Below are 24,589 nucleotides of genomic sequence, written 5' to 3' on the forward strand. Positions count from 1 at the left end.
AGGTTTTGGGTACAGTGTGGTACTGATCAGGCCATTTTTGAGTAGTACTGTAGTGTCCAGAAAATGTATCTCTTGCATGTTGTAATTGAGGCATAAGCTGATGGTGGGGGTGTAGATTGTTAAAGTCTCTGTGGAATTCTTCTAGAGCCTCTGTACCATGGGTCCAAATCATAAAGATGTCATCAATGTATCTTAAGTAGAGGAGTGGTAATAGGGGACGAGAGCTGAGGAATCGTTGTTCCAGGTCAACCATAAATATATTAGCATATTGTGGGGCCATGCGGGTGCCCATAGCAGTTCCACTAATCTGGAGGTATAAATTGTCCCCAAAATGGAAATGATTGTGTGTGAGAACAAAGTTACAGAGGTCAGACACCAGATTGGCTGTGGTGGCATCAGGGATGATATTTCTGATTGCTTGTAATCCGTCTTTATGTGGAATATTAGTTCTCTGTGCCTTAAATATTGAGTCTGTTCTGGTCTGGCTATGGTCTGAAGAAGTGGGTCTGTCCCACGAAAGCTCACCTAATAAACCGTTTTGCTAGTCTTTAAAGTGCTACTTGACTGCTTTTTGTTTTGATAGTGTATAGACCAGCACGGCTTCCTCTCTGTTACTAGGAATCAGATAGGCGGTGGTTGGGAAGGGTAAGGAAAGTACTCTGTTGTGTCATGCACCTTCATGCTCGGTCAAATTCACCGTTTCACAGTGTAGTTTTAGCTCAGACAGTACCTCCTCTTACACACAAAGCCTCCCAAAGATCTTTGCATTATGGAAGAAGGAAGCTATCAAGTTCAATAAACCAGAAAGATGCAGTCAGAGATGGTTGAAAGAGAAGTGTCTCCAGGGACTAAGGGGGACGTGAAAGAGCTATAAAATCATGACTGGGGCAGAAAAAATGAATGAGGCAAAATTATTTACTTGTTCCCATAACGTAAGAGCTAAGGCTCACCAAATCAAATTAGTGGGTAGCAGGTTTAAGGCTAACAAAAAGATGTTTTCTTCACACAACAGGCCTGTGGACCTCCTTGCCAGAGGAGGTTGTGAAGATGAAGACTTTAACAGGGTTCAGAAAAGAACTAGATAAATTCATGGAGGTTAGGTCCATCAATGGATATGAGCCAAAATAGGGTAAGGATGGTGTCCCTAGCCTCTGTTTGTCAGAGGTTGGAAATGGACGTCAGAAGAGGGATCGCTTTTTGATCACCTGTTCTATTCACGGCCTCTGGAGCATCAGGCATTGGCCCTGACAGAAGACAGAATACTGGGTTAGATGGACTTTTGGTCTGACCCAATGTGGCTGTTCTTATGTTCTCACATTCAGGGGGCTGGGCATGATGATTTCTTGAGGTGTCTTCCAGCCCTAGGATTCTATGATTTATAGGGTTCTATGATTGTAGTTTAGTAGTGTGATTTGACCTGTCATCACTTGCAATCACTTAAATCCTACCTTTTATACTCAATAAAATCACTTTTGTTATCAAAAGCAGGGTAAATAATTGTTACCTGGAAGGGAATGTTAGCTGTGCATCATTCTCTTTCATTGATAAAGACAGTGATATTTACGAGCTTTCTCTGTGTAAAACTATTACAAAGTGAGATGGAGTCATCTGAGGATTTGGTTTCTTTGGAGGACTGTGCTCCTGGATACTGTCAAGTCCCTGTAACTGAGCACTTCCAAAGCTGAGCTATCATCAGTGCCTGTGTCACTCTACTGGGAAGGGTGTTACCTCAACTCTGTGCCTTTGCTGGGGAAAACCAAGGCTTCAGGCTCAGCAGGACAGGGACCTGGGGAGCCCCAGAGGGCAAGTAGCTGGGTGCAGTGGTGTGATCAGCACTACAGGTGACAGTCTCAAGGTGATCCAGTGAACACCTGCTATGGCCAAGGGAGGGTATATTTTATTGTGCACACCAATAATTGGGATCTTTTTTAAATGACTGGGTAAAAAAATTGTGTGTGGCATATAATCCAGAGCAATTGCTCTGTAAAGGCAAGAATATGGAGCACAGTGTATTATGCAAATAGCTGGATTTGACAAACAGGTCTGGTGTAAAAATGGAACAATTGACCAAGAAGAACTTTTTTGATGTTGCCTGAGAAACCTTTGGAAAGGTATTTGAAGGTGGCCTGCACAGGGGAATAAAATTCTTTGTACTTATTTTCTTTTTTATGATGAAAAGAGAAAACCTGAAGTGTTTTGTGAAAAAATTAGGCTTTTTTAAGTATTATAAATCCAGCTCTTGCCTATTCCATGGTGACTGGAGAGCTAGAGAAATTACCATCTCAAGAGACTGAAAACTAAATGGGGAAAAGAAGCTTCAAATCAGATCATTTAAAACTTTGCTTTTGCCAATGCCATCATCTCAGTCTCTTGGGAGGGGAAAAGGAAAAGAAAACAACCCAAAAGTTAAACTCTCCTGGCCTTTGACTTAAGGTCTGAGAGTTCATGAGAGAAATCTTTGTGACTTCCACAAAGTTCTCCATCAAAACCTGGGAAGAACAAATAAGAGTGGTTATAGATGCATACATCCTTTGGTACCTCAGGGTATGTCTACACTAGAGTTATTCCAGAATAATTTATTGCAGAGTTATTATTCCAAAATAAGATATTTTAGAATAATGTGTCCACACTACAGGGAAGCTCCAAAATAAGCAAAACTTATTCCAAATTAGTGTGTTCACACACAACAGAGCCTGTTTCAGATTAGAGCCCCTGAAAGGACTGTTTCCAGGGGCACTAAGCTGAAATACTACGTCTACACAATCCCTAACCCAAAGTACCTGTTTCGAAATAGCTGCTGTTCTTAGTACAATGGTGTGTACTAAATGCTAAATAAGCCAGATGCTATTTTGAAATTACAGTAGTGTCTCAACATTTGCGAGGGTTCGGTGTTGAGAACCCTTGTGAATATTGAATTTCAGGAAGACAGCAGGCTCGGAGCCCCAGGGATGTGGCGGCCATTTGCGAATAATTGAATTCGCAAACGTTGCACTAGTGAATGTCTCGACCTTGCTGTATTTCAAAATAGCAGTTGTGTTGTGTAGATGCTCACAAAGTTATTTCGGAATAGCGGCTGTTATTTCTAAATAATTTGGCTGTCTAAACAAACGCTCACTGAGCTGGGGCCTTAGATGCCACGAAAACCCAGGACAGATGTATAACCCTGAGGCAGAGCCAGTGCAGGAAATTATTATGCAAATGCCTTTCACAGGATGTCACCAACACCTCTTGCTCCAAACCTGCAGCATATCTCCGAGAGGCTGAGACCAAATAGTGCAAAAGAATATGGCACTAGTGTGATAGGGAAACCAGCAGCCAATCAGATATTGCGATTATCTTCCGATGAATACCCCCTCACTGCATCCTTCTGCTGACTCCTCCCTTCCTCACTACAGACGCATGTGTCTTACCTTTACTTTTCAGGCTCTCCTGGGCTTAGCCTCACTGTCAACTTTAACTTGCAGCCAGATGCTGCCTATTCTGTGTGAGCTGTTAGTGTGAATCCATCCAGTTTTCCATCAAATCTCTTCAGGCTTTCTCCCATGATGCACCTTTTGCATGGGAAGAGCTCCCAGTAAAAATCCATGAAATGCCACACTGCCACATGCCAAGACTGCTGCGTATTGTCCTAATGGTGATCACATCCCAGGGATTTGTTCTTTCTCCCTTGCCCCTTCCACTGGTTGTATTGTAGCCTCAGATTGTAAGGCAAGGCCTGTCTTATCACACATCTGTGATGCCTAGCCCAAGAGGGCCTAGATCCTGGACTGGAGTCTCCAGGCACGAATCATAGAATGCTAGGACTGAAAGGCCGTGTCTACACGTGCCCCAACCTGCGAAATGGGCACGCAAATGGCCGTTTCGAAGTTTACTAATGAAGCGCTGAAATGCATAGTCAGCGCTTCATTAGCATGTGAGCGGCTGCGGCGCTTCGAAATTGACGCGGCTTGCTGCCGCGCGTCTCGTCCAGACGGGGCTCCTTTTCAAAAGGACCCCGCCTACTTCGAAGTCCCCTTATTCCCATCAGCTGATTTGGAGGTTGCTGGGAGAAAGTCAATTGCAGATAAATGAGTTCAAGTGGTGCAATTCCCAATCAGCTGATGGGAATAAGGGGACTTCGAAGTAGGCGGGGTCCTTTCGAAAAGGAGCCCCGTCTGGACGAGACGCGCGGCGGCAACCCGCGTCAATTTCGAAGCGCCGTGTCCACTCGCATGCTAATGAAGCGCTGAATATGCATTTCAGCGCTTCATTAGTAAACTTCGAAATGGCCATTTGCGTGCCCATTTCGAAGTTTGGAGCACGTGTAGACGTAGCCGAAGAGACCTTAGGAGGTCATCGCATGTGTCAGGCCCCTATTTGCTAGGGATTTCTTATATGTTTAGACCTTGGCATGGCTCAAATGCTTTGTTGATTCAGGATCTTAGTGTTGCTGTGAAGATTAGTTCCGCCTCAGCGACACAATAGGTACAGTGCTAGGGTCAGCAGCAGGCTGAGGTGCCCCAATGGGCTCCTGCCCCATCATGCAGCACCTAGACGTAACATGGGGAGAGCACCCTTCATTTCTTACTATGGCTTGGTCTACACTAGGCAGATAAGTCGATTGCAGATATGCAATTCTAGCTACAGCAATTGCACCACTTGAACTCATTTATCTGCAATTGACTTTCTCCCAGCAACCTCCCTTACTCCGCCCAAGATTGAGGTGTACCTGGGTTGGCTGGCGACCCCTGATAGTTTGATTTTTGTGTGTCTCTACCAGGCATGTGAAATCGAACCCAGAAAGATCAATCCTGAGTGGGTTGAGCTTCCAGGTAGTGTAGACATACTCTCAGACACTCACCTCGAGAATTAGATTGGCATCAAGGGCGCCCATTACCCATAGTGGCCATGTGGACACCAGTCAATGAGCGCATTCCACTTTGGACCTCAAATATACATCCTCTGGTAACAAGTCCTGGCCAGGCCTGGCCTCAGATGAGTGCTCGAGGGGTAAAAGCTCACATGAACCATTAACAATCCTTGAGCCATCCGGAACCAGAAATTGCCTTTCAAATGGGTATCTGTATACACAACATCTGCAGTAGCTGTAGGCCTGTGAAATACCTACTGGCATTAACAGGAGTTGCCTCGTGCAGAAGTGAATATACCCCATGGGAACCGGATTAGTCACTTTATGCAGAACACTCATGCCTCACAGGCCGAGTAGCTACAGCTTCTATAGGCTCCCTGGTATGCTCTGTCGTCTCAGCACCACTCAATACTGGACCCATGTAGAATATGCTTCAAACATGCTAAATTAAGCTGAAGTTATTGTTCATGTTGTAGTAGCCCCAGAGGGGGCCTATTTTTTAAAAACCACAGCTTGAAAGCTCCAGAGATCATGGGCCCCATGCAGAATGCCAGGTAAGTGCAGGTGTTACTGCCCACAGGGGGACTTAGACCTGGGACCTCTGGAGCTGAGTGCATGAGCCTCTTTACAGTTTGAGCTGAAAGCTAGCTGGTTCTCGGCTAAGGGTGTATCGGAGACTCAGTCTCTGTCTCACTGTGAGTGGTCTAGCTGCCACTGCATGGGACAGTCACCCACACCTAGGAAGTGCATGGGTTACCTGGGCTGAATGCTTTTCCTGGTTAGGACAGTCCCCCAAACCAGCTTCCGCTGGTTTCAATAAGGGACTCAGTCCCTAAGTTTCAAGTCAACTTCACTGGAGCATAACCATGCACTTAAAGACAAGCATGTTTGCAAGCACTGCCCTGGACAGAGACCAGCTGCCTGAATAGAGGCCTAAACGCTCATCTCAGCTGATCGAACAGGAAAGTTCTGACCAGGACGGTGCGTGTACAGACTGAACACTGGGAGGCTTGTTCTCCAGCATCACATGTCAATTTAAAAGCAGTTACAGATAAGATCGCTAAAGACAGCAAATAGAAGTCAGGTAATAAAGTTGGAATGTGACATCAGAAAAGCCATTTGAAATGCAGCTCTGTGTACTCTGGCGGGTTAATGGAAAATTCAGTCTGTTCCGAGTGCCTCCGGCAACCTTTTGTATTCCCATTGCAGCTTTTGCCTGCCATGCTTGCAGGGGGCTTAGTTCCTTCTGGGTTGCATTGGTTCACATGCAGGCGGCAGAGGCTAGGTTATAAACCTCTTACTCCCAAGGACTGGCTCTTACTCACGTGAACCAACCGGCAGCAATGAGCATGCTCACTCTGATGAACCCTTCCTCACTTGGTTAAAGATGACACAAATTACCCCACGAGACCCCCCAGTAACACACACTAACCTGCACCAGCACACTTATCCGCTTGGGACATTTCTGGAGCCTCACAAACCAGTCACCCCTGTGTAACATTACCCAGGCCAGACATGCAGCTGTTTGGTCCCTTTGTTTCTGGTGATACTGAGGAAAGTACCAAAGTTCTCAGGCCTGTGGTGGGTTCCCCAAGCTGAAGTCCCCTGATGTTCAGGAAGACAGTTTAAGCTTCACTCTCCCATCGAAGCTAGTACTGCCTGCTAGCTGGGCTTGGTGGGGGAAGGAGCCAGGAGTTCCAGTTCCCAGAGTTGTGCCAGTGTAACCTACACACCTAGGTATGGTTCACTGGCCCAGCTGGTAGCAACTAGACCACTTACCCACCGAAAGAACGAGTCTCCCCTGGAGTCTCAGCTGAGAATTAACTGGCTTTTAGCGCAGACTGTTGAGATTCCTAAATTCAGCTCCAGAGGTCCCTCGCTTTGAGTCTGCCGGTTGGCGGTTACAACTTGGGGCTTGTCCAGAGTTTCATTTGCGGCTCTGAAGCTCGGGATGCGCCCTCCCAGCTAGGGGAAGTGTGTAACCCACACGTGTAATGGGTGTGGGTCACTGGCCCATGTAGTGGCAGCTAGACCACCTACACACACAGAGAATGACTCTCCTGTGCAGCCCTGGCTGAGCGTCAACTGGCTTTTAGCTCAGCCTGTAGCAGCTCCTGCAGCTCCTGCAGTCAGCTCCAGTGGTCCCAGGCTCGAGCCTGCCTGTGGGCTGTTACACAGGCAAGAGGCTAATTAGATGTACAACCGTGAGCAGCTGGGGAAGATGCTCTTGAGGAAGGGGGTGAGTAAAACTGACAGTCCCCGCCCCCCATGTGTGCATCTCTATATTCTGAGGCACTGCCAAGGGCCGCCTTCAGCTGACGAGTGCAAGCCTGCCCCACGCTCAACCTGCAGTGGTGACTCCTATCCTGCAGGGTCCCCCCTTTGCTCTCCCACCTCAGATTTACTGTGGCGGGTTCCCAGATGAGGGGATCTAGCCCTCCCATCGCCTTCAGGGACAGGAGGGAGGTCACCAGCCCACATGAAGGTATGAGGCTAGCATGAGGTTGCTGGGCTAAGGGAGTGAGGGGTGTTGGGGAGGTTTCCTGGGCAAGCCCGAGCAGGCTGGAGCAATTGAGGAAGGGTGAGGGGTAGTTGGTGCAGCCAGGTGCTGGCGAAATGGGAGCTGATGGAGACCACAGACGGGCCCCAAGCGGAGTTAGAGGTTCAACAATGGAGGCGGGTGACGTGCTGAGGTGGGAGATTGTGGGGAGGGACATGGCTAGTGAGGATGGGGTGATGGGGCAGAGCTTTAAGAGGTGGGTTTCTGGGCAAATGGGGAGCAGTGGAGGGGGCATGAGTTTATTTGAGGCAATGGGACTGGTATAGCCCGGAGCTGGGATGAGCCATGGCAGAAGGATGTGAAGTGCAGGTGGGTGGGAGGTGGTTCATTGGGGACCTTGGAGAGGGGCAGGTTGAAAGCTAGGGGCAGGAGGAGTATTAGGGGATTCCGTGGGAGGGGAAGAGGGATATTATGGGGTGGGTAGGATGTGGTGGAAAAAAGCTACTTACAGGTCTAGGGCACTGGTTGGGAGGGCAGGTTGGGTGCTGGAGCAGGAGAGCTATGGAGGAATCTAGTGGGTATGTGTGGGAGGCTGTGCAAAGGGGGTAATTTGAGGGTCAATGGCAGGGGCGGGGAGCTGTGAGAGGCTGTAAGTAGTGGGGTTGGTTGTGAGTCGCTGGTGGGGGTGGGTGGGAGGCTGTGGGAAGGGAGCTAGTTGTGGGCCGCTGGTGGGGGTGCAGGGAAGGCTGTGGGAAGGGGGTTAGTCGTGGGTCACTGGCAGGAATGAGGCGGTTGTGGGAAGGGGGTTAGCTGTGGGTCGCCGGTGGGAGGAGGTCTCTAGGGCGTGGGTAGGATGCTGCAGAAGAGACAGTTAGTTGCAGGTCTCTGGTAGACGTTGCTGTTGTGGGGAGCTGGGCTGCTTGGCTGCTGTGGCAGGATGGGTACTGTGGATGGCTGGGAGGCCATTAGCAGGGAAGCAGGTCTTGGGGGGAGCAGGAGCAGGTCATTGGGAGAGTTATGGAAGGAAATGGGAGGGAGACTGAGGGGTTATTTGAGGTGCTCTGATGGGGGATTTGGGAGGGGACTGGGGAAAGGTGGCACCCAGGGAGCCCTGTGGCCATGCAAATTGCTGCAGCTAGCTGGGGCCAGCTGCCTGTCGGCACCCCCAGCTCCCCTCACAGACAGTGGGGAGGGATGGACTCACTGCCAGCACGCCAGGGACAGGACTAGCTCATGGAGCACGGGCTGCACTTGGGGCTGACTCTACCTGCAGCCAGGGGGCTGACAGCCACCGCAAGCCCCATGGCAAGGTGGGGTCGGCACTCCATGTAGGGGAGGAGGTGGTACCTCAGGCAGAAGGGGCAGGACTGCAGGCATCCCTTTGCCCTTCCCCCATCAGCAGGTCTGCCTCCAGCACCACGCCAGGCCTCTGTGGACACATCTCGCCTCATGCTGCTTGTTGTACCCTGCCCAGCTTGGCACCATGTAGTCCTGGCACCGAGGTGGGGCTATCCTTGCTGAGCTGGGCTGTGCTCAGGCAGGGGGTGACAGGCAGGGGGGAGTGTGCCGAGCCCCTCCACCCTGGCCATTGGCAGGTGATATCCCTGTGACACCCTCAGCTAGAACAGCCAGGCACAGGCAGAGGCAGGTCAGGTTCACTGGGGAGAAGTTAACACACTGAGCAAGTTGCACAGGGTGGTGGGGCACAGCCCATTAGGCAGAGATGTGCCTGAGCGTAACGAGCACTTAAGGACTGCGGTGGGACGGGAGGGCCTGAGGAGAAAGGGGCCTCCAGGAGGCTGGGGAGAAGCTTCCTGCTCAGCCAACGCTCCCAGGAGAGGCGCAGTAGCGCACTGGCTGGGGAAGCCTGCAGAGAACAAGCCTGAGAGGAATTGCCTGTGCTCCAGACAAGCACCCAGTGCTGTAAACTGGCCTGGTTCCCCTAAACCGCAGCTGAGAAGCGCAGAGACCTAGAGCTGTCTAACCCCCTAGAGCCACCCTGCTGGTTTCCTGCAGAGGACAGAGACTGCTACTGGCCAGAGGGGTGGCTCATAACCAGGGCCTGAAAAACAGAACTGGGTTGGCAGCATACCGCGATGGAGCGAGGTAGTGTAGCTGTAACCCACACACCGAGGTGTGGCCCACTACCTTCGGCAGTGGCACCTAGCCCACTTATACAGAGAAAGAACAAGTCACCTCTACAGCCTTAGCTGAGAGCCTGCTGGCTTTTAGCTCCAACTGTGGAGGCTCCTGCACTAAGCGCCAGAGAGCCCAGGTTCCAGGCCGCCTGTGGGTTTTTACACAACTTCCCAGCAGGCCACAAAGAGTATTGAGAGAGAGGAGCCCCATCTTTCAGTGACACAGCTAAGGGCATCTCACCCTCAAGGCAAGGATGCATAATCAGTTGTCATGAAAAGGGATGTAGTTAATCAAAAGTCAGCTTTACCCTAGGCTCAATGTGCAGCATGGAGAGCATGACAGATCTGCCACAGCAAGGCACTTCAGGCAGTGATTAATTTAAGCACATGCTTAAGCGCTGTACAGAACCAGAGCCTGAATATTTGGTACCTTACTGGATCAAGCCCCACCACTGCACTGTTAACTTGTCAGGTGCTTGGGCATACTTTTGTATTCATCCGTACAACTTTTTAAAGAAAAAAAAAAAGACCCAAATTACAGCTGCAGGAGTGGTGGTTGATCTGCTACACACACTGGGGTAAATTCGCCTCCTTCAAGGTTAGACTATATGAACCAATGCTGCTGCTTGTCTTCAAATTGTGCAAAACTTCAGGTTTCAGGGCAGGCCTTGTCCCTGAATCTGGCTGAAGGGCTTTTCCTTTGGAGTCTGAGACAGAGATGTAATCTTTGTGTTTTCTGTCCACTGCATGCCTGATGGGCCGAGAGACAGACTGTACATAAAGACCTCTGCTCTGTTTAAAGTCTCAGTTCAACACATAACTCTGATCTAGTGCCTGAGGCATTCCTGAGACACGCCAGACTATTATAAATTTCATAAATATTTTGATTTTTCTAAATTTTCAGTGCTTGAGCAGTTTAGGAGAGATTTGTTAGGGTAGGAGATGTACAGATGGCAAGAGTGTGTCCTTGCCCCCAAAAAACTCTCACTAGCCAAACCAAAGGAGCACTCTGTTGATTTTTCTAATTCAGTGATTTGGCCAAGGTCTCTCAGAGTGCCTGTGGCAGAGCTGATTAGCTGAAGCTAGCTTGCTTGAATTCTGGTCCAAGGCAGCAGAGTAGCAAGTCCATCTTGCCAGTGCAGATCAGGATCCAGACTAGACCTCATGGATTGGGTCTCCAGTAAATACAAAACAACCTCAACTCCCTAACACAAAGCAAAGTTAGGGAAGGAAACTGCCTGGAGCTTGGCACAGCATTAACTCAAGGGCCTCTCTGGTGTCTGACCTGCAAACCTCTCAAGCAAGCTTTGCCTGTGAGACACAAAGGGATCGAGGGAAATTAAAACAGACACAACCTTTCCATGTAAAACACTGCATAATGAGAACTTGCCTGGAGGCCAGCTGTCTGGTTACAGCAGGTAAAGCGACCCACAGCCTGTGAGGGAGGAGAGAAACAGTTTCCGAGGAAGGGACGCAATAGCAGTAGAAACCAGGGCAGCATGTAATAACATTTAGAATGCTGCAGTAGGACAGAGGGCCAGAAAAGCTACAGGCAATGAGATGATTAGCAATAGAAATGATGCATCTGGAACAGGAAACTGATCAATCAGAGCCACAATCTGCCACGTCCCACAACTGGAGAGCAGTTTGTATTCCAACAGCAGCTAGACTCTCCAACCAAGATAGGGGTTGTTGTGTGCTACGGGCCGTAGATTCAAAGCAAGAGGAGCTCCCTGCCCCATGGAGCTTGCAGTCTAAGCAGTGAGGGGGAGTAGCATTATTTGCTGATGTTTTACATCTGGGAACTGAGTCATTTTGACTTGGTCGTGGGATGTATCAGACGTGGGAATTCAACCCAGACCACACCCTCCCCACAAAGCACCAGTCCTGTATTCTACACGATGTGCCACCTGTATAGAGAATGTTCAGCTTCATCCTGAATTGCTTAATCAGGACCCCTCCCGGAGGGAAGAGTGAAACGCAGCAACATGTCTTAATGGTGCCTCTCTTCCTTGCCCTCTAACTCCTCAGCAGTTCATGTCCCACATACATAGAAAACATGCAGAGTTTAAGCTGCCCGCATCCAGCTGTTTGCCTCTTGCATACCAAGTCACAGCTTCTACTGTGCCAGGGATCTTGCACTGGGCAGGCATCAGGCTTAGTCTTGGCTTAGCACAGCATCACCATCACAAGCCTGTCCAGAAGCTTCATGAGCATCTGTCTATCCTAAATAGCAGCACTGCTACTGAAAGAGTAACTCTAACCAGGTGAAGGGCCACCTAACGGGTAATCCCTCTACTTTATTCCAATGGCACGGTCCATTTGGCTGAATCACAGGAGATTAGGGTTCGAAGAGACCTCAAAGTCATCTGCTCCAAACTCCCTGGTTGAAGCAGGGCCAACCTTAACTAAATCATTCCAACTAGGGCTTCGCAAACTGGGACTTAAAAACTTGTAAGGGTGCAGATTGTATCATCTCCCTAGGCGATACATAGTTTTTTCCTAATATCCCACCTAAATCTCTTCCACTGAAAGTTGGAGCCATTGCTTCCTGTTCTGTCATCTGCCACCACTGAGAATAGTCTGGCTCCACCCTATTTGGAGCCACCCCACTTCAAGTAGTTGAAGGCTGCTATCAAATCCCCCCCAAGTCTTCTCTTCTATAGACCAAATAAGCCTAAATGTCTCAGGCGTGCCTTATAGGTCATGTGCTCCAGCCATAATCATTGCCCTCTGCTGGATTTTCTCTCTAATTTGTCCACATCATTTCTGTAGTAGGCCCAGAACAAGACAATACTCCAGATATGGCCTCACCAGTACTACATAGAGGGGAGTGACTTCCCTCAGTCTGCTGGCAATGATCCTCCTAATGCAGACCAATATGTCATAAGCCTTCTTAGCAACAAGGGCATGCTGTTGACTCATATCCAGCTTCTCATCTTTTCTGGATAACTGCTGTCACCTCCCTATAGCAGAGCATGGGATTCTTCCATCCTAAGTGCAGGGCCTCGTGATTGTCCTTGCTGAACCTCACCAGATTACTTTTGCCTCAGTCCACCAATTTTTCTAGTCCACCTCAGCCTGGAACAGTCTACACAGGAGATCCACTTCCTGGACACCACGGTGCTAATACGCAATGGCCACATCAATACCACCCCGTACCATAAACCCACTGACCGCTATGCCTACCTTCATGCCTCCAGCTTCCATCCCAGACACACCACACGGTCCATTGTCTACAGCCAAGCACTAAGATATAACCGCATTTGCTCCAACCCGTCCGACAGAGACAAACACCTACAGGATCTCTACCAAGCATTCTTGAAACTGCAATACCCACCTGAGGAAGTGAAAAAACAGATCAACAGAGCCAGACGTGTGCCACGAAGCCTCTTACTACAGGACAAGCCCAAGAGAAAAACCAACAGACCACCACTAGCCATCACCTACAGTCCTCAGCTAAAACCTCTACAGCGCATCATCAGGGATTTACAACCCATCCTGGACAATGATCCCCCACTTTCACAGGCCTTGGGAGGCAGACCAGTCCTTGCCCACAGAGAACCTGCCAACCTGAAGCAAATCCTAACCAGCAACTATACACCGGACCACAATCACTCTAACTCAGGGCCCATCCATGCAACAAACCTCGTTGCCAGCTCTGCCCACATATCTACACCAGCAACACCATTACAGGACCTAATCAGATCAGCCACACCATCGTGGGTTCATTCAGCTGCACATCTACCAATATAATTTATGCCATCATGCGCCAGCAATGCCGCTCTGCTATATGCATCAGACAAACTGGACAGTCTCTACGTAAAAGGATAAACACACACAAATCAGATATCAGAAATGTCAATATACAAAAACCCATAGGAGAGCACTTCAATCTCCTGGACCACACAGTAGCAGACTTAAAAGTAGCTATCCTACAGCAAAAAAATTTCAAGACCAGCCTCCAAAGAGAAATTGCTGAGCTACAATTCATGTGCAAATTCGACTCCCTCGGCTCAGGCTTAAACAAAGGCTGTGAATGGCTGGCTAAATACAAAAGCAGCTTCCCCTCCCTTGGTGTTCACACCTCTAGATCAACTGCTGGTAGTAAGCCTCATCCTTCTTGACTGAGCTAACCTTGTTATCCACAGCCTTGCTCTGGCTTATTTATACCTGGCCCTGCAGATTTCCATGACCAGCATCTGATGAAGTGAGTCTGTGCTCACGAAAGCTCATGCTCAAAACTTTTCTGTTAGTCTATAAGGTGCCAAAGGACCCTTCGTTGCTGTTACAGATCCAGACTAACATGGCTACCTCTCTGATACTTGACAGTTTTTCTAGGTCACTCTGAAGCTATCCCTAACCTCCAGTGTATCTACCTCTCCCCCCACATCCAGCTTAATGTCCTCTATGGACTTGCTGTGGGTGCAAACCAGTCCATGATCCAGATTATTTGTGAAGATGTTGACTAAAACAAGCTCAAGGACCTACCTCTGGGGCACTCCACCCGATACCAATCACCAAGCAGACACTGAGCCATTTGATGGTTCTGTTAAGCCCTGTGATCCAGCAAGCTTTCTATACACCTTATAGGCCATTCATCCAATCCATACTAGTTTATCTTGTTGGCAAGAATACTGTTGAGACTGGCAAAAGCTTTGATAAAGTCAAGGTATATCATGTCCCTATCCACAGAGGCATTTATCACATCATAGAAGGCAATCAGATTGGTCAGGCATGACTTGCCCTTGGTGAATGTGTTGCCTGTTCCTGATCACTGTCCTCTTCTCCAAGTGTTTCAAAACGGATTCCTTGGGGACCTGCTCTGTGATTTTTCCAGGGACTGATGATGAGACTGACTGGTGTGTAGTTCCCCTTCTTCCCCATTTTTTTTCAAAAAAAGATAAGCACTACTATTGCCTTTTTCCAATTGGCTGGGACCTCCCCCAGTTGCCAGGAGATTTCATAGATAATGGGCAGTGGCTCTGCAATTGCCTCAGCTAACTCTCTGAGCATCCTTGAACGCATTAGATCTGGCCCCATGGAACTGTGCTGCTTCAGCTTTTCTAACTAGTCCTTTTCACTATTGAGGGCTGCTTACCTCCTCCCCAGGCTGTGCTACCAGTGCGACAGTCTGGGAGATATAGCCATGAAGATCATGGCCAAAAAAAAGCATTGAGTACTTCAGCTTCTTCCACATTAGGTTGTCTTCCCCATTCAGTAAGGGTCCCAATCTTTCCTTGACATTCTGGTTGCTAACATAACCTGTAGAAACCCTTGTTGTGTTATCCTTCACATCCCTTGCCAGCTGCAATTCCAACTGCACTTTGGGCTTACTGATTACACCCTTCATGCTCCAGCCTGTGGTTCTACTCTTCCCTAGTCATCGGTCCACCTTTCCATTTCTTGTAAGCTTCCTTTTGGGGTTTAAACTCACCCAAGATTTCTGTTAAGCCAAGCAAGTTTCCTGCTATTATTTTGCTATTCGTTCTGCACATTTAAGAGGCTTTGTTCCTGTATCCTCATTTAGGCTTCTTTAAAATCCAGCCAGGTCTCCTGGACTCCTTTCTTACTCGTATGAGCCTCTCAGGGCATCCTGCCCATCAGTTACCAGAGGGAGTCATGATCTGTTTTTCTGCAGTCCAAGGCTCTGATACTAGTTATGGTACTGGATGCATGGCTGGAAGGTGCCCAGATGCAAGCGTGTTGGGTATGGTCTGAGAACCAAACAAGGTTTTGCTCTCCAGAAAGGAAAAATCACAGGCTGTGAAAACTGTGCTCCCCTGGCTTGCTTCGTTCAAACTTACTGTTTTTAAGATCAGTCTAACAAACCAGGTCCATCAACATGATTTTTTTAGACAGTGCTAATATGTTGAGTTCTTATTTCAAAAGCAATAAGTGACCTTAGTACCCCCGGAAAATCTGTCTTTATGGGAAGCTTGTAAATTGTTGGGACAGAGATTGCGTTGCAGATTTGTACAGCACCTAGCACAACATGGTCAGGCTCCAAAGAGCTATGATTTAAGTTTACATTGATGGTCCATGTGTACTTTTTTTTTCTTAAGATCACTACCATAGTGTTTTCAGTAGGGATGAACACCAAGTCTTCCTCTGAGTAAACTGATGTGAATGCCTAATGTTGAACGAAAGCTACATAACAGTTTGATTCTAGATGCTGACATTTCCAGCTGCACATATCTGGTCCAAGCTGTTGACTGGAAGGTTGGAGGCCTGGCTTGACATAAGTAATTAGACATCCATGAGGCCTCATTTCTTGGGAGACGGAATATGGAGCTAAATGGATCAGCAGGCTAGAAACAATGTCCACACTAGCCAAGATAAAGGCAAACCCCCAGGGAACCATTTACAATGGGCAAGGTGACAATGGAGAACATATACTGTATAAGATAAGGAGGAAGTGTATAGCCAGCGTGCCAACAGAACACATTGTACAGGGATCAGTTCTTACAGCCAAGCCAATCCCAAAACATTTGCTATATCAGCCAGTCAATGCAATGTAGTGTGTAATGCATCCAAGGTGGGGCGGAGGGAGCCAGCCTTTTACACTGGGCTCCACTTTTCATCCCTTCGGTTAGAAGGGCCCCCCGCCCTGGTCCAATGTCACCCAAACCAATGGGAATTTCAGTTGTGTTCATATAAGAAATTCCCTTTTGACACATGGAAGAAAATAAGCCTGTAGAATGTAAACACTTCATTAATAGGTATGTCAATGTGAATACATAGACAAACTCAGGAGTAGATTTCAACATTTTTAATGAGCCTGAGACCCACCAGCCGATCCTGCTGCGCCTCCTCCTTATGAAATTTCACCCAACCTATCAAGTGGCTGGCACCCCAGATCTAAAGGAAGAATTCTGCTGTGTAACTTGGGCTTTGCAGTTCACCCTATGGCCATTCCTTTATGCCTGGGTCTGCTCAACTCACTGTAGCTTTACTGTATGGCAATTAAAGGAACTGAATTCATGGGGAACTGAGTGGAAGAGATCTTGGGGGAACTCCAAAAGAGAGATGCACACTTCTCTTTGCCACCATTTGGGAAGAGACCAGCCTCTCTATGAGAGGCACATCCCCCAGAAGCTGAGTATTGGAGGCTTAGCACTAGGAAACGAGGCCCTATGAAAGAAAGGCAGTGAGTTACTCTGACCCTTTCCAGGGCACATGACCCAGAGCAACAAACACGTCGTCCCTTCACTACAGGACTTATCAGAAGGAAGGCTTTTAATTTGAGACACTGTCTTCTGTTGTGAGGTTCCAGTCCCCTGCTTTGTTCCTACCCAGCTGTGCTTGTCAGAGCATCAATCTCAAGGCTGGTATTTCCCTGTCTTTTTTTTTGATCACTTGCTAATAAAATCCCCTTTAATTAAGCTGTTTGGAAGTGGTTGTGGATGCTTAACACTGGGGGGACAGCGGCTGCGGAGGTACCTCTGCAAAGAGCCACACACACCAGTGACTTCAAGGATAGGGTAATGGTTCAGCACCCTGCCATGCATAGCAGAGGGGGCAATCTCTACCCCTCAACAGCATTGGTGCAGGCAGGCATGCTGTAAGGCAGACTGCATGAGGAGCGGCAGATTTTGTTATGGTTCCTTATCAGAAAGTGTTATTCAGCCAAAGCCCTTGGAACATGCCTGTCCTGGAGCAGGTGACTGGATCAGACAATATCCTCTGAGCTGTGGGCAAAACTACTTAAGATCCCTAAGTGACTCAAGAAACTACGGTAGAATTCTACTCAGCAGCTCCTTGAAGACTGGCCCAATGCACTTTATTGGGCTGCGTGCCGGGGAGCAGTCAGGATAAGCTACTTCAGTGACACTAAATCAAGGGATAAATGCAACACCTAGTTCATTTAAGCAGCATGTCCAGGAGAACAAGCCTCTATCCATGGAGTTAAGAGATGCCAGCCAACTCCTGCTGCAGGCCCTTAGTTCACTTCATGTTCTTCCTTAGGTCAAAAGCAAATGCCTTCTCGACTGATGAGGCAACTGACAGCTCGAAACAGATGCATGACTACCCCATCTTAGCACCGCCAACTGCTACCACTAAGGCTTGGTCTACACTAGACCTTGCAGTTGACTGCAGATATGCAATTCTAGCTACAGCAATTGCGCAGCTAGAATCGACGTATCTACAGGCAACTTTAAGGTCTGTCCTCACTGAGGGAGGTCAATGGGAGAAATGCTCCTGTTTACAGGGTGGACTGCCTCCCCCAGACAGATCAGTTTTGTACATCTCCACCAGGCGCTTGAAATCAAACTCCAGATCAACCCTGACCGGGTCGATCTTCCCAGAACTGCAGACATGGTCCAAGGTAAATAAAAGGTTCTGTTTTAAACCAAGAGACCTCCAACCAAGAGGTGGTTGCAGGGCTCCCAAAGTGAGATAAAACCTTTCCCTACAAATGTTCCTGACTAGATTGCATTGGGCATCCCTCAGCTGTAGTTCATCAGTGTCTCTCCTTCTGCAGGATCATCCATTCAAATGAACGCCAGACCAAGAAAGCACAGACACCTTGTAGGGAGGGCTTTATTTTAGCAACATAACAGGCATCGGCTTTTCCCATTGTACATTGAATCTGGAGCCCGGAGGCGTAGGATCAAAGTTGTCACAGCAGTGGTAGAAGAATGCGGAAGGCTCATGATGCCGCTTGCGTAGAGAAGTTGAGTGGTATGATGCAACCCTGGTGTCGTGAAATAGCCGGATAGTAGGATGAGCTTGTTGTCGGCCTGATTCACAACACCAGCTGCAGCAACAATACCTTATACCATCCTGAGAGTCCAGGATCCTTCCACACTTCTGCAAAGAGTGTCTCAGTTACATCATGCAGGGCAGCATCAGCCGTGATTGAGGAAACATTTCAATCGACCCCTCCTGTGGTCACAGCATATTCAAGCAAACCCCCACAGCTACTGTACCTCTGCCTTGGGCTGGCATCTCACCAGGCAGCTCCTCCCGCTCTGGCGTAATTTCTGAAAACAGCATCTGGAGCTAGCCTTTGTTTTGTAGAAGGGGAAAGCATTTGCCCTGGTCCAGCTTAAGCACTAATGCAGGGGTGGCCAACCCAAGGGTTTTTGAGCAATGAACTCTGCTTACTACAATTCTGCACATGCACCCCAGGGCCTGGAGGGAGAAGCATGTGGTGAAACCTAGGCTGGTGAAACCTAGGCATTAAGAGCGGGGGGGACAGGGGCGTGGGTATTGGGTTAGAGCAGTGGAGTTGGGTGTGCCTGGCTCTGCAGGGGAGGAGGGGACTGGTTAGTGTAGGGGACTGGGGGTGCCTGGCTCTGGGGAAGAGGCGGGGGATTGGGTTAGAGCGGAGGGGGGGCTGGGGGTGCCTGGCTCTGGAGGAGTGAGAGGTTGAGAGCATTGAGCCACATACTACATATTTATTTTTATCTTCTAGATGGACACAAGTAAACTCTGTCTTAAGCACCATTCTATCATCTGGAATTCTCAAATAACCGGCATTTTAACCATAAGTAAATTTTAGTTACGTTTATAAGTACAGTATAGCGAGAGTAAATACAAATAATACAGCAAATACAGTGTAAGGTCGGAATGCATGATACTACCGTTGTTGGTAAATAAAGTACGCTGCATACATTTGTTTGTTTCTTAATATCTAATCCCGCTTTTCTGTAGCGTTATGCATTGCTAGGTATGCCTCTTTATCACCCAGGATATTTGAATATCCAGCAATCTCCCAGTCCTGGGGCTGCCGGGTATGAAAGCATTTACTGTAGATAAATAAAAATAAATATATAATACATGGCTCTTTGCACTGTACCCACAGCTATTTTGGCTCTGAGTCCCTAACTGCTTAGCGACCCCTGCCCTAAAGCCTTTTCCAAGGCTGGCTTCTACTCCAGAGAGCAGCAACCCAGTGGCATCAAACAGTTGAACACAACAGCAGAATTCCTTTCAGCCGTTCACCAAGCAGCAGCCCACCGGCTCGACTGGGCTGCATGCCAGGAGACAGCTGGGGCAATCCATCTAAGCGACTCTAATCAAAGGCTAAACATTATACTCAGTGCATTCAAGCAATGAGTCCAGAGGAACTAGCCTCGTTCACAGAGTGAAGAGATGCCAACATACTGCTGCTGCAGGGCCTCTGTTCAGTCCATGCGGCTTCCTTTGGCCCATTAGGGCTCTTAAATATAAACAAATGAACCTCAATCTGGTTTTAAAAGAAGAAACATTTCGGTGCTTTAGCTACAGCTGCTTTTGAACATGCTGCCAGCAGTTTATTTCTCTGAGCTGTTACCATCAGGACAAGGTTTTAACTGACCATCTCTAGTACACACCAGGGAAGAGGATATGGACCGTTCAGGAACAGAGAGGTATTGCATTCCAATAACACATACCTAGGGCCTGAGCATGGAAAAATACACAGTGCAGGATGCAATTGAATGTCAGAAACTGCAGGGAACTCTGACGGGGCCCTGGGCCATTTTTTCTTACCTCTAAGATATTGAGAACCTGGCTGAACAAGTTGTATATTTTCCCTTTTCAGATGTCACAGGGAGGAGGGTCTGAGTAGAATGGAACAGAATTAGACGTCAAATCTTATCACAGCAGGATCTGAGCACCACTCTTAGGAAGTATTTAAAAATAGATCCAGCAAGAACAATCACTTTTTCTTCCTCCCCAGCCCATGGAGAAATGGCTTACTTACCTGGGAGGTTCTGGGTTTCTCTTTCTGAGCAGTTTGGGAGTTGCCCTGAGGGGGATGCTCAGCATATTGAAACAAAGCTTAATAACATAACGGATTTAACCTTTCATTCTAAAAGCAGCGGCTCAGTGCTGTTTCATCTTCTACAAGGAGCAAACCCATAGCATGGGTCCCAGCCATGTGCTTGCAGGAGTCACTGTAGCGGCTTAGCAAAGCTATAGTGGGAACAGCAGTCTCTCACTTAGGGTATGTCTAGACCAGTGTTTCTTAAGCTTTTTCAGACCACAGAACACCAAACTATGGGTTTGTTTTTTTTATGTGGAACGCCTATGAACGTTTTCTTCATAAAAACCCCAAACAGCAACGTACACAGCAAAACCACAATGAAGTAAGTTAATCAGGTACGATAGCAGTGAAGGAGTAACATTGTATCTGGTTTCAATACCAGAAAATATAGTCCGTCAGTGTGTATTTCCAAATGCTCACAGCACACCTGTGAGTTGTTCGCAGAACACCAGTGTTCCATGGAAGATAGTTTAAGAAACACTGGTCTAGAATATGCAAAAGATCAACCCGCTGAGGGTTGATCTTCTGGAGTTCAATTACATGCACCTGGTTAGTGACGTGAAATTGAACTGTCTGGAAGATTGAACTTGACTGGGTCGATTGTCTGTGTAGTGCAGACATAACCTTACGAACATTTTTAAATGTGTTTCTCTCCTTTGGTGACTGGTAAGCAAGCCATAGCTTGTCCTTCAGGGCCCTTCGCTGTCTCTCTGGTGCCTATAAACTGGATTCTCCCCTCCCTTACACTGGCACAGAGGCAGCATACCACCGCTGACGCCCAATTTATACTGTGTTACAACTATCAGGCCTTGTCTGCACTATGTGGTGGATCGATGCTGCAGGGATTGATCCACCAGTCATTGATTTATCGTGTCTGCTATAGCCACAATAAATCAATCTCCGAGCTCACTCCCACAGACACTGGTACTTCACCAAGACAGGAACAGTAGCCAATGTGGACAGGAGAGCAGCCCCTGTTGATCGTACCCCATGCAAGATGCCATGGTATGTCGACTTCACCAACACTATTTTTGTAGCTGAAGTAGATTGACTGTGTCAGTAAGGGTAGACAAAGCCTCAGTGTGATCGATAGGTCTGCCGTAGCTACTTATATCTGACAATGTGGAGACCATAGAGCAGAGAGATCCGGCAGGATCAATTTACCAGCATCTCCAGTCACAGGCAGGAAAGGAGCCTACACCAAGAAAGGTGAAACAAACTGTACTACACCCATTTCCTCTCAGCAGCCAGGACTGTGGCGAAAGAACAGAACCACAGAGGTGAAAACATTATAACACTGCAACAAAACCTTATCCCCATGCTGCTTCAACATTGGTACACAGCAACAGTTATCTCATAGCTCTACCAGATGGTGATGTAGCTGCAAAGGACATTCCTGTAACAGAATAGGATATAAAATTGCTATTGAGGTATTTACAAATGACATGACGGATTTTTCAAAATACAGTGAAGCTGATTCTCCAGATGAGGCTCTCTTTCCACTTGGCGTTCTGCATTCCTGCCTGTGAGTGCATTCGGTAGTGCCAGGCTGCTCACAAAGAAGAAAGAGCATCAAACCCCTCATTCATAAGCACAGCAGCATGTGTTTAACCCCACTGAAATCTATGGGCTGTGGTCTGGGCCTTTAATTGAGAAGCTTTAAATCTGTGGTTCCCAACCTTTTCACTAGCATGGAGGCCTGATCACCCCCTTAAAAAAATTGTTCACAGACCCCATCAAAGCCTATTCTAGCCACTATGTACACTTCATTAAATGAAAAAGGAAACTACAACATAGATTTTTGGACAGCCATTAATATCATCATTGGAAGAGCATCTAAAAATAATTGATTGTAACTTTGTAATTTGTTTAAAAAACATATTTTCTATGATCATTTTGATTTATCTTTTACTTTTTTCATGGACACTCTGCAGTACCCTCACGGACCCCAGCCTGGGAACGACTCTGTTAAACGGCTCTAATGGCCACTCTCTCAGTAGCTGAGCATCACGATACAACCTGAAAACACTTCTAAAGAAACACCCACTGTGCGGTGAGTGTCTGCATCGTTACTTAAAAACGCACTGCTCTGAGGAGCTGTACTGAACTTATGCTGACCTCAGCAAACTTCGTGGGAGAACACAGGAAAACATCCTGGAAATATGTTTAAATGGACTTTCTCCTCATTGGCAGAAGCAAAGAATTCTCACCAAGGGCAGATCTTCCACTCAGCTCCAGCTCAGGCAAATGTTTCTACTTACAGCTCAAGGCTAAACTCCATGCAGTACCAGGAGACACATCTGAAAGGCAGCGGCCTGCAGGTTAACCACAAATGGCCTTCAGCCAGTCGGAGGAATGACTGCAGGTCAGGGATCTTGACAGCCAGAAATAACTCATGATTTAGCTTATGTAGCTCCAGCAAACACTCCTTATCTAGCTGAAACAAATGCTGGGGCAGCGGGAGAGCGAGAAGCAGGGTTTTTGCATTCATATCTGTTCTTTTACTGGGCAAGTAACATGCTAGAAATACTCAGTGATGATTTCTGCTAAAACGTTCCCCCTATGTAAACTCATCATCCTTCCCCTGCAAAAAAACATATGTTAAAATGTCCTTAAGTACACACACATTCACAGCGGGAGCAGTCTATTCTGCTTTGTCAATTAACTAAGTCCATGAAGCCTTAAGACCCATTATACGGAACTCAAGAAATGGACAGATGTTTCATTGGAGAGACAGTACAACCAGAAATGTGAGGACTAAAATGGCATTTTTCTGCACAATAACTCTGCTACTTACTTCAACAGAGCGATGTACTGTTTTTGCACCTGTTAGCCACCAAAGTTTAATGCTGGGGCTCGGGAGGGTGCTCAGGGATCTCAGCCAGCAAGAGCTTAGTGTGCACTTAAACTGCACTCAGGCCTCACTAGGACCATGCCCCTGGTTCTGGGCAGGGCAATAAATAAATGACAGGTTAGTGTAGAATTGCCAGGCCCAGGCCGTGGTTCAGAACAGGGCAACAAACAAAGAAAGTGCCTTGAAGACTAACAATATTATTTATTAGGTGATGAGCTTTCATGGGACAGACCCACTTCTTCAGCTCTGGAGCATTACTGACAGAAAAAAAATGGAGGAAAAAACTGAGGAGTCAGGTAAACAAGCAGGAAGGAAGGAAGGATGGGGGAGGGGGAAAAGAGAAAAAAGCCCTCTGTGGAGTGTCAGTTAAGTGGGATGCTGCCATCACGGCGAATATCAAAGGAGGGGAAGTTGTCCTTGTTAACGCTTAAGATAATTGAGATCCTTGTTGAGTCCATGGTGATAGGCAGCAAACTTCAAAAAGAATTCCAGTTCAGAGGTCCCCCTTTGTAATCTGGTGTTAAAATATCTTTGTAATACACAAGCCATTAAGTGATTAATAGTGTGTCCAAACAACCAGTTCAGGGTAAGGTCTTCACAAGGTGGAGGGCTGGCAGACCCGGGCGTGTGCCTATAACAGTAAGGAGGGGAGACTGCTAACCCCAGGTTAGGGGTGCCAGGGGGTCACAGGCCTTCCCACTCCACTGCACCCCAGCCCAGTGCCCTATTAGCAGCAGATCCACACCGCAACATTCTCACCCAGCTACCCCTGGGCCACTTCCAAAACTCCCCCTTAGATCATACCTTGCTGGGTGGCTGGTCAAGTTCCTCTGCGTTTGGGTAGAATGTCCTGGCTGGTAGCTCTTCCTCCATGCGGTCTAACTGTGGGCCCAGTGGTCCTGGCCAGTCTACCACTTCTTGCAGGTCTGGATCACCTTCCCAGCCTGGCTCTTCTGGTGGATGGGGCCCAACTGAGCTTCTGGCTAAGGCTTTTATACAGGTAGTCCCGCCTCCTGTCTTCTGGTCAGGTGAGGGGGCGGGGCTAGGTTTTGTCCACCAGGGTTCAGGGAAGGGTTCTCCCCCTTGCTCAGGGAGCGGCCACCCCTGCTCACTGCAAGATCTAACACAACTAAAACTCAGGTGCATTCAACTGACTCCTGAGACTCATCCTTGGAACTGCTAAGTTCCAACTCAAAAATCTTTGGGGATGAGGCAGGGAGCCAGAAAGACTCTCACTGTAGTGTCAGCTTCCAGCTGTAGTCTGCAGTGTGGATAGTGAAACCTCCAAAGCCTCATACCACACTTTCACTTATCTACTGAGCAAACATCACTGGGGACTAGTGGGGCAAATATTCTCCAATACGAATGAGCACAACTTGACTTCGATGGAGTTTTGCCAATTTACAGCAGCAGCAAATTTTGTCTCACCAATGGAAAAAATAACACCCCACAGTCACTTTTCAGAGAATAAGGGCATGGCTACACATCTACA

The sequence above is a fragment of the Carettochelys insculpta genome, chromosome 14, assembly GCF_033958435.1.
Source record: "Carettochelys insculpta isolate YL-2023 chromosome 14, ASM3395843v1, whole genome shotgun sequence".
Lineage (NCBI taxonomy): Eukaryota > Metazoa > Chordata > Testudines > Carettochelyidae > Carettochelys > Carettochelys insculpta.